This window comes from Lygodium microphyllum, unplaced genomic scaffold (genome assembly GCF_053477565.2).
Source record: "Lygodium microphyllum isolate KBCC unplaced genomic scaffold, Lygodium_microphyllum_v1.1.10 scaffold_32, whole genome shotgun sequence".
NCBI classification, from domain to species: domain Eukaryota; kingdom Viridiplantae; phylum Streptophyta; class Polypodiopsida; order Schizaeales; family Lygodiaceae; genus Lygodium; species Lygodium microphyllum.
In genome coordinates, this window is record NW_028229515.1 from 2,751,576 (window position 1) to 2,762,424 (window position 10,849).

Here is a 10,849-nt window from a genome sequence, read left to right on the forward strand (position 1 = left end):
AACAGAGCATTGATGATGAGTTGGGTATTCCTTCTATTGTTACACCTGGAGTAAGGAAGACCAGGGATGTTTTGAGAGCACCTGAGAGTGAACCTACTTTGCGCAGGTCTACGAGAGCTAGGTATCTTGTGGATAGGCTGAAATATGATGGATTTACAGCCATTCACTATGCATATATGGTCAAAGTGATACAGGAACTAGAACCCACTTCTTTTGAGCAAGCCATGGAAAAAGAAAAATGGGAGAAAGCCATGGATGAAGAAATGGATGCCTTGGAAGAAAATGCTACATGGGAATTGGTACCTTTGCCTAAAGGTAAAAATGCAATTGGCTGTAAGTGGGTTTATAAGGTGAAGCACAATGCAGATGGTTCTATGAACAGATACAAGGCAAGATTAGTAGTCAAGGGGTATGCACAAACATATGGCATTGACTATGAAGAAACATTCAGTCCGATTGCAAGGATGGCAACTGTAAGAGCAGTCATTGCTATGGCTGCATCAAAGGGATGGTCTTTACATCAGATGGATGTAAAGAATGCCTTCTTGCATGGTGATTTGCAAGAAGAGGTCTATATGGAGCAACCACCAGGTCATGTGCATGCTGTTTATCCTGAGTTTGTTTGCAGGTTGAAGAATGCCTTGTATGGCTTGAAGCAAGCACCTAGAGCATGGTCTGACAAGATAGGACAATATCTTGTCACTATTGGCTTTCAGAGTTCCAAGGCAGATTTCTCACTTTATGTGAGAAAAACAGAGAAAGGTATTATGGTACTTGTCATTTATGTTGATGATTTGATTATGACAGGTGACAGTGATGAAGATATCCTTCATGTGAAAATGCTATTGAAGCAGAAGTTTGAGATGAAGGATTTGGGAGAGTTGCGCTATTTCTTGGGCATTGAGGTGATTAGATCACCAAGTGGGATACAGCTCTTGCAGAGGCAGTATGGATTGGACATGCTGTCCAAATATGGGATGATAGGCTGTAAGCCTATTTTAGTTCCTTTGGAGTAGAATGTGAAGCTGAGCACAGATGCAGGTGGGCTTCTAGAAGACCCTACTATGTACAGACGCATAGTAGGAAGTTTGATTTATATGACTATTACCAGGCCAAATTTGAGCTATGTTGTTCGATTGGTAAGTCAATTTATGCAGGCTCCAAGGAAACCACATTTGGATGCGGCTAGACACATACTCAGGTATGTGAAGTCCACATTGCAGTATGGACTATTTTATGAGACTAGGGTTCAGATACAGTTGCATGGATACACTGATGCTGATTGGACTGGTAGTATTTCTGATAGACGATCTACCAGTGGATATGTGTTCTCTTTTGGGAGTGATGTAGTCACTTGGAGCAGCAAGAAACAGCCTACAATTGCCTTGTCGAGCACAGAGGCTGAGTACAGGGGTGCAGCAATGGCTGCATGTGAGGTAGCTTGGTTGCATAAGCTACTTTATGATATGCATCAGTCTATAGATGGGACAGTTGTCATTTATTGTGACAACATGAGTAGTATACACTTGGCAAATAACCCAGTCTATCATGCTAGAACAAAGCACATTGAGGTGGATTATCACTATGTGCGAGAGAGGGTTTTACTAGGTCTTATTGATCTAGTTTATGTCAGCACAGAGGATCAGGTAGCTGACATATTCACGAAGGCATTGTTGAAATGTGCAATGTCCAATTATTGGAATATTGTTATTGGTACCCTAGAGGGGTATCATTGTGTGATTTATGGTAGCCACATAGGAGGATGTGGACTTCATGGATAGATGTGGGACAAGGGTCACCACAAGTTGAATGTGGATCAGAGGATGCCACATAGCAGGCTATTGTCTTGAGGTTCTCTATATAAGAGACCTGCCATTGTATGATCATTAAGCATTGGAATATATTGTTGAGTGTTGCCTACATCGTTGTCTCTCCATTATGGATTTCCTTGTGTATTTTGATCCTCCATAGCATTGCACTAATCTTGCATTGCCCTAGGCTTAGTGGCGGTCTCATTTAGTTTCTTGTCATGGTATCAGAGCTGGTCATCCGCTAAGCTTAGGTAGATTAGTGTAGCCACAGACAGAGAGGGATTACAGTCTGATGGAAAGGATAGCCGCCGCAGCCTGGTGCGTCCCCCAGAAGGGTCTGGTGTGTGTAGCTTGCAGCAGCACTGCTGAGAATGTAAGGCCTGCCGCCCCCCCTTCAGCTAGCACCAGCCGCTTCCTCACAGAAGGCAGCAGCCTGCAATTTCCTTCAGGGAAGAACCAGAAGAGGCAGATGGCTTCTCATTCTTCTTCGTCGTCGGTCGTTCTGCCGCGTGCAACTGGGGGCTTGGATGTGCAGCAGCAGCAGCAGCAGCAGACCTGGGCCCCTGGCCGGCCCATGCGTCGCGCATGGTTCTACGAGGAGTACGGCCAGGCGCACTCTGTCCTTAAGTTCGGCGGTATGCCACTCCCAGAGATCACCCCCGACCAGGTTCTTGTCAAGGTAGCTGCCGCCGCTCTCAACCCTGTTGATTTCAAGCGCCGCCTCGGCAAGTTCCAAGCCACCGACTCGCCCCTGCCGACTGTCCCTGGCTATGACGTCGCAGGTGTTGTAGTGAAAGTGGGAAGCAACGTTACAGCTTTCAAGGAAGGAGATGAGGTCTATGGCAACATAAATGAACAGGCCCTCAACAATCCGAAACAGTGGGGCTCTCTTGCCCAACATACTGCAGTTGAAGAGAAGCTCCTGGCTAAGAAACTCTGAGAACTTGTCATTTGCTGAAGCGGCAAGCTTGCCTCTTGCAATTGAGACAGCCTTGGAAGGACTAGAGAAGGCCGGGCTCAAACAAGGCCAAAGTGGGCTGGTGCTTGGTGGAGCTGGAGGAGTGGGGAGCTTAGCTATCCAGCTGGCAAAGCATGTGTTTGGAGCTTCATTAGTCGCAGCTACAACAAGCACCTTCAAGTTGCAGTTTATTAAAAATCTTGGGGTTGATAAAGTCATTGATTATACTGAGGAGCAGTACGAGGATTATCCTGAGAAGTACGATGTGGTGTTTGATGCAGTGGGACAATGCGAAAGAGCAGTGAAGGTTGTGAAAGAAGGTGGCTCTGCTGTCATTCTCACAGGACCTGTAACTCCACCAGGCTTCCGATTTGTTGTGACTTCAAATGGAGCTCTTTCAAGGCCACTCAGAAGACTCAGTCACTTCCTTCTCGCCACCCGACCGTCATCAACAGCATCGAAATCTGCAGCCCAGATGATTTCGAGGTGCAGAGACTGTTGGGAACGTATGGCTACATAAATGATCTTATCTTGTGTGGTTTGAAACAAGCCTTAGCCCCTTAGCCTCTTATCCTTTCCATACCACTCCCTAAGATGAATCTCCATATGGAATATCTTTGGGAATCAAAATATATGTCAATCTTGGTTGTGGCAAGAGTCACATATTTAGTCAATGGCATATATGGCATAGATATTTTTGTGTCAAATCTAGTGACACATGTAATGAAAGATTGTGAACAATGATGTGCTCATTCACAATCTATACCTATGGATGTATTTTTTATTACACCTTTATTTGCGGGTGCCTTGCCCTTGCATGGACATAAAATGGATGTAATTCTCTCACCCATGTTTATGAGGGTCCTCTGCCCGAGCCCACGGGTGCTCAAAAAGGATATTTGATTGTGGTGTGCAGGAGTAGTGTACGTTGATGATGCACTACATGGGTTGGTTCCTTCTCCCTGACACATGGGGTGTCTAAAAAGCACTTGGGTGGTTCCTCCCGAGCAGCATGGTGCTCGAAATGGACTTGAGGTGTCTAGGTTGCTAGACACATGCACACACATTTGTTGAACACTCCAATTTGTCATTGAGGGGGAGTGTTGAGAGAGTGAGTTTGGCAATGCCAAATCATTGGGGGTGAGAGGTGAGATGGTCACACTGATTGTACATTGAGGAGGGGTGTTGAAATGTGCAATGTCCAATTATTGGAATATTGTTATTGGTACCCTAGAGGGGTATCATTGTGTGATTTATGGTAGCCACATAGGAGGATGTGGACTTCATGGATAGATGTGGGACAAGGGTCACCACAAGTTGAATGTGGATCAGAGGATGCCACATAGCAGGCTATTGTCTTGAGGTTCTCTATATAAGAGACCTGCCATTGTATGATCATTAAGCATTGGAATATATTGTTGAGTGTTGCCTACATCGTTGTCTCTCCATTATGGATTTCCTTGTGTATTTTGATCCTCCATAGCATTGCACTAATCTTGCATTGCCCTAGGCTTAGTGGCGGTCTCATTTAGTTTCTTGTCAGGCATTGGGAACAGAGAAGATGTGCAAGTTCAGAGACCTCCTTGGTGTGCAGGAATTGGGATTGAGCTCAAGGGGGAGTGTTGAGATATGGAGCTCCACTCGTGATATGCCAGGGTGACCGTTGTGTATTTACATCACCGACTTGTCAGTTGCAGACGCGGTTGGTACACCGCCCATGAATAATAGCTACATGATATCTATCCTTATCTACTCTAGTTCGTGGCTCAGTTAGTATGCCACCTTAGTTAGTTGAGTTTGATTTGAGACCCATATATAGGGTTCTTTTATTTCTTTGTATGTGAGTTCTTTTGGCTTCCACAACTAAGAAGAGGAAAACTATTTTCAGCCTCCACTCTTGTGTGTATTCCCCCATTGTGCAAGCAAGAAAGCTACAAGTGAGACTCCTTCCTTCTCTCCCACAATCTTGACAGGGGATAGGAGACAAATGGTTAGCCATGTAATGTTGCTTCCCTTTACGCACCAGCACAGAGAAGTCAAACTCCAAAATTAGAAGAAGCCATCTAGCAATCTGTCTTGTAGAGCATGGTTTGTTAATAAGATATAGCAAGGCTTGATGGTCAACAAAGAAAATGTCAAAATTTCTTTACGACAAACACCATGACCAAGACCTCTATCTCTGTTGTCAAGTAATTTATTTTAGTCTCAGTGATTTGTCTGCTAGCAAAGCTCATTACTGGGTAATCCAGGTTGTGTTCACCAGGTTGGCACAACACGGCTCCTACAGTAAATTTCAAAGCATCGATGTGCACATGAAACGTGAGTGTCCAATCTGAGGCTCGTAGAATTGGTGTTATGGTCTGAGCCTTTTTTAGTTCCTCATATGCGCATTGGCATTCCTTGGTCCATTCGAATATGATAAACAGCTTGTATAGAGGTCTAGCAATCAATGCATAGTTCAACATGAACCGTCGATAATACCTTGTGTGTCCTAAGCATTGAACACCCTTGAAATTGTTTGGGGATGGAAGATTGACAATGATCCTGATCTTCAAGAAATTTGTGGCAATGCCATTCTTTGACACCATGTGTCCTAGGATACACCCATGCTTCACCCAAAATTGGCAGATCAAGGGGTTCAATGAGAGGCAATACAATTGGCATTGTTCAAAAACCACTTGGATTTTGGTGGCTAAGTGTTCTTGCCAAGTAGAGTGAACACACAAGTCATCTATGAAGACCTCTAACTCCTTCCTTAGCATGTCTTTGAATATTGTACACATCAGTCGTTGGAAGGTGGATGGTGTGTTATTCAACCCAAAAGCCATGACTATCTAGGCAAAGATGCCCCATTCCGTGGCGAATATGATTTTATACCTATCGTTAGGATGTACTTGCACTTGATTATATCTAGAGAAGCTATCCAAGAAATTGTAGGCCTCTTTGCCAGCCACTCTCTCAAGCATGTGCTCGGGGTATGACACTGGGTAGTTATATCTCTTTATAGCTGCATTTACCTTCTTGTAATTCACACACACTCTAATCTTTCCATCCTTCTTTAACACGATGACTATGGGGGAAACCTATTCCGTGTGTTCAATTTCTTAGATGAATCTCTCTCATCAGTTTGTTGATTTCTTCCGACATCATGGGCATGCTTTGGATTCATGGGGTATGGTCGTTGCTTGATCGGTGTTGCATCAAGTGTCATGCGTATTTTGTGAGTCACCACACTCGAGTCTATCCCTTTGAGCTCTTCTAGGGACCAAGCAAAGACGTTTATATACTCCTGCAAGAGAGCAATGTGTAATATTTCCGCTCAAATATTAAAGAACCCTCATCACCACATGCTCGTGCAAAATCCATGCAAATTCATCTCCCATAATGGAATAATGATAGTGACAAACTCCTTACCCCGCACACGAAATAATGAGCCCATCCGCATTGTGCAAATAAGGCCGGGGCTTAAAAACTACAAGCTGCACAAGAAACACCCCTTACATAAAGGAAAATGGATAAATGATTAAAGTAGTGTAATTTTTTCTATTAACTACCCCTCCCCTCAGCCGATGCATGGCAGGGGGGAGAGGGAGTGTGTGGAGGAGTGAGTTAAGTGGAGAGAGGGAGGAGCGTGGTGTGGGGATGCATGAGGGAGGGAAGGCATGAAGCCTCCATGTGGTGGATCTCCCCCCCCCCTTCCTTACACACTATATAACCTCCCCCTTAGCCTTGGGGGGAGGCACGGACAAAGAGAGAGAAGGAAGGACTACTGTTGTTGCCATGCCGTGCCGCTGCTGCCCATCGCCACTCCGCCACGCAGTCCCCCTACAGCTGCCAGGCTGCCGCCCATACTCCTTGCCATCATTGTCATCAATTATTACCCCCCCTCCACGTAGCTTCTGTTGAGAAGAAAAAGCTTCTTAGAAGCTTCTAAAGGAAAGCCTCCTTAAGCCTTGTGCATACGGCTTATCCCCGGGGTTTAAAATCCAAGCCTCCAAGTCCCTGATCCTGCGCGGGAGAGGAAGATCGTGGTCTGTGAATCTTCAGGTCGCGCGAGTAACCCAAGGAAAGATCTACAATTAAAAAAAATACGCTGCGTAAATGGCCCCAAAACAAAATATGCAAGGCGCACATGTGGAAGGTTCCTCCCCGAGCATACGCGTGGACATCCCCACGAGTCCTCAAGCCAAGGTTCTACAAGTTTAATTCCACATAAAAGAAATGCATTAGGCACGCTTAACTCCATGGGAAGAATGCATTTACGCTTGTCTCTAATTCATGTAGTAAAGATAAAAATGCATTTGAGAAACTATCTCCTTGAACGATGGACAAGGGTTGGTGCATGTCATGCAAATGGGTTGCTTGCATTTCCAAAGTTATGAATGTAAATTACTTATTCGTCTTATGAGCTTAGTCACTTATTGCCCTTTTCGTGCATTTCTAAAGTGACAAACCTAAATGCATATTGCATAGGTTAAAAGGATGGAAATTTTGTTTAAATTCACCCTGGTCTTCCTTGCAAGAAAGAACAAGCGTATATTGCATTTAGGAAATAACTTCCTTGTTGTGATTCGCATGAGGAAAAATCGTTAACATCCGTTAGATGTATTCCAAAGAATTGCATGGCATGGAAATTAAACTATGGACTTGCATGTTGCATACGAAGATGATTGTAGAATGGATTAATTCAACATTAGTCTTATAATATTCGTCATGCATGAACTTTATTTATCAAAGTTGCATCTAGAAAAGGTTGCATGTCATATCAAAGCCTGAAATTTGATTGCATTAAACGAAAGGTTATAGACAAAACTCTTGATGTAAAGCTATGTAGGTTTTGTGCAAGTTATTTCCCGAATTGTCAAGCATCATGATTTTTGCCAGGAAAAGAAATAGTTATTGCAAACCTTATAGTTGCATAGAAGTAATGAATCGCATGTTTACACGTAATGTGATGTCTTGCAACTATTTACACCTTTAGAACAAGTTTTAGCATCTCTAAGAAAGGATCGTTCCTTGTCTCCAGACAAGTAGACCAATTTAGCTAAATCATTTGTAATGTTATAACCCTCTAGGGATTCGTAAAATCATGACTAGATGGTACGATGAACATCTCAAAGTGCTAGGTAGGGTTTAGCACGTTAGAAATTCTGTCTAGTATCGCACTTGGGACGCCAAGTCGAGACCTTCAAACCCAAAGGTCCTACCCACATTCACAGAATGTTTGGGTTAATTGGATGCCCATACACTAATGATCTAGGGTTTTACTCTAAGGATCGATCGGACTAATACTCAACTCCCCATTAAGTTTAGAATCCCTAGGACCAAACATTATTGTCCTAGTAAGGTTAGGGATTGGGTTGGATAAGAAGACACCCCAAACCCTACATCTTGACTAAGCATACTTCTTGACCAAGGAACGTCATTGATGGAAAATTGAACCCACAAGTTAGATGCGACTCCTATGCAACAAGTTGCAACGTCACATGGCTTGTGTTTTAATCATAAGATAGATTTGCCACTCCTTGGAAGAAGGTTGGCAGGTTCTAGCACAAGTCTAACTTGCAAGAGGATAAGTAATCTTGCTACTGAGTTGCCAAGTTAGGGTAATGAGCAATTGACAAATCAAGTCAGAGTGAAAAAGTCACCAATATTTACTATCTTAACTTAAGGAACCTAAGGTGTTGGTTAAATTGGGTTAACAGGGTTTAACCCTAACCCAAGGATACAAGGGTACACAAACAATAAAACCCTTGGGGATCTTGCCAAGCCGCAACCAATCCCGGATCGAATGTTGGATGCATTCGGAGAGAAGGATTCACTCCTTAGCAGTTGGCCAATAAACGACCACTTGATTGATTGTGTTTGTACAGTTTAGGAGCACTGTTTGTATTTCTTTACTCAAACTAAAGATGGAAAAATAATTAATGCTTCAGGTTGAAGGCCTGGAGGGAGAGGCAGCATTAGTTACCCCCGACTATCTGCATGACCCTAAGCAAGGGGATTGTTAGCCGCGCCGAGAACGTGGACCAAACCCGTCGCGAGAGGTCTCTCCATTGGGCACTACTTGGAGCAGGAGGACACTTGGGTGCTAGAGGGGGTTGTGGTCGTAAATCCCTTGCCTTTCAGGCCCTGCACAAGAGGCCAAAGTGACTCGGGATTGGATCTTGAGACCCGCATACTAGTCTACGGGCGGAATCTTGGATTAGTAATCCCTGTGGATTGCTAGATTGCCTTCGGGTGGATTATGGATTAGCCTACGGGCTCGATTTTAAGATGCATTGCAAAGATAAATAAGATTAATTATTTTAAAGAAACTTTTTTGACATTGTTTTTCTATGTCAGTGCTAAGATTACGTGAAGGAACCGGTGTCTAATTGGATAATTAAGGAAGCTATTTTATGCGTGTCCAAACTAAATATGATAGGTAATTAGACAACTAAAGCTACCCTAAGGAAAGTGCGGTGGATGTGGCCATGGGTCCTCCTACGGATGGGTGGTCCCAGTTGGCCGGGAACTTTTCTCGAAGAAATGAATAGCAAGGAACGTTGACTTAGAATCTAGGATACTAGAGTCCCGATTTATGTTGTTTTAGGGGAACAGAATGGGACTATGCCTTATTGGTAGAGAGGTCGAGCTTTGCATCCCTCTCGTTTCCCATTCTCCTTGAACCAAGTGCAACATGAATCTCCTTCGACCCTCACGTTTTTGCGTAAAGCAGTTTGCTTGGGGTTCGACTCTAGCTACTGTTCTAGGAATTTGACCACTAGGGAAAACCCTGATGCAGGTCGGTCCTAAGTGGGAATGGCCGGAATGCTTCCACTTTGTGGCAGACTCGAGAAGACCTAGATCGCAAACCCCATGACATTCCATGGGAGTGCCGGGTGATGCTTTCTGGACTCCCTTCCCAATGGGATGCTAAGACGTGTCCTACGAATGAATAGGTGGACATGTTACACAATGAGAGCTACTTTCTCTTTCTTAGTCAAGTCATCGGCTATAAAGACAAGACTTGAGGTCTCCCCTTCCCTCGCTAAATTGACCTCCTTGACCTTAGGAGTCCCTCAATTGGTTTGCTTGCTTGTCCCTGTTGTTTGGCTCCGAGCAAGATGATGGAACCTAAAATGGGCCAGCACTGGCTACGGCACTAACTATACCTCATGCACAAAACAAACAACCCCACCACATAGCTTCGTAGGCCAGTAGCATTTCTAATACAACGATGTACACTAGATAGACTTAATTATGTGTTTGTAGCTGATATGTAGTCCAACATTTACCCTCCCTTCTCCTCAGAGGGAGATCCCATAACATGTAGGCATAGTGCCTCGTCACACAAACATTAGGAAGCTCCTCTTGACTGATTGTCGGGACTCCATTACGACTCTCCTACACCTCGGGGATTGGCTCCAAGATGGGTCTCTCCAACATATAAGACATAATGCACAAAATCCACTCATTTATTGTTTTGTACAATCCAAGAATATATAAATCCTCACCAAATAGTCCCAAGAAAAGCATACAACTGACCTATAGCAAAGGCTCCTTTCCACTCAGCGTGTAAGTCATATCCTGGGAAGACAATTGCTATGCAATCCAGGACTAATATCATGCCATGCATCATGCATAGTGCATATGATCCTAGTGCACAACCAATATTTATCAAATCAACATTTTGTGATGTGGAAAGAACAACCCTTTCATTATTTTCACTAAACGTATGCTTTGATGTATGGAGACTAGCACCGATCTCTCGTGCTACTAGCCCCTTAAACTCAATTATCGTATTTCTAAATGGAATGCACAACCAAATGTTTCAAAAATTCAAACTCTCTCAACCCTCTTAATCTCTTAACCTCACCCTTTTCTTCAACGTTTAGATTATGCTGTGTTGCATAGGTGTAGGGTATTATTTTGTATGTATTTTTTGTATAAAAGGGAAAAAACATAAACTATAACATATAAAAAAGCCTAACTAAAGCCAAAATTCATGCCTTAGCTTTGTTATACAGCCACAAGTACGAATCATAATTTTCTAGATTTTTATAACGCAAAAATCATTTTTTTTTATTTTTTGCTA

General features: G+C 43.5%; 1 pseudogene; it reads left to right on the forward strand.

Moving 5' to 3' along the window:
- Positions 1-2,057: 2,057 nt before the first annotated feature.
- Positions 2,058-4,201, forward strand: LOC148009228 (2-methylene-furan-3-one reductase pseudogene; annotated as a pseudogene).
- Positions 4,202-10,849: the final 6,648 nt, after the last annotated feature.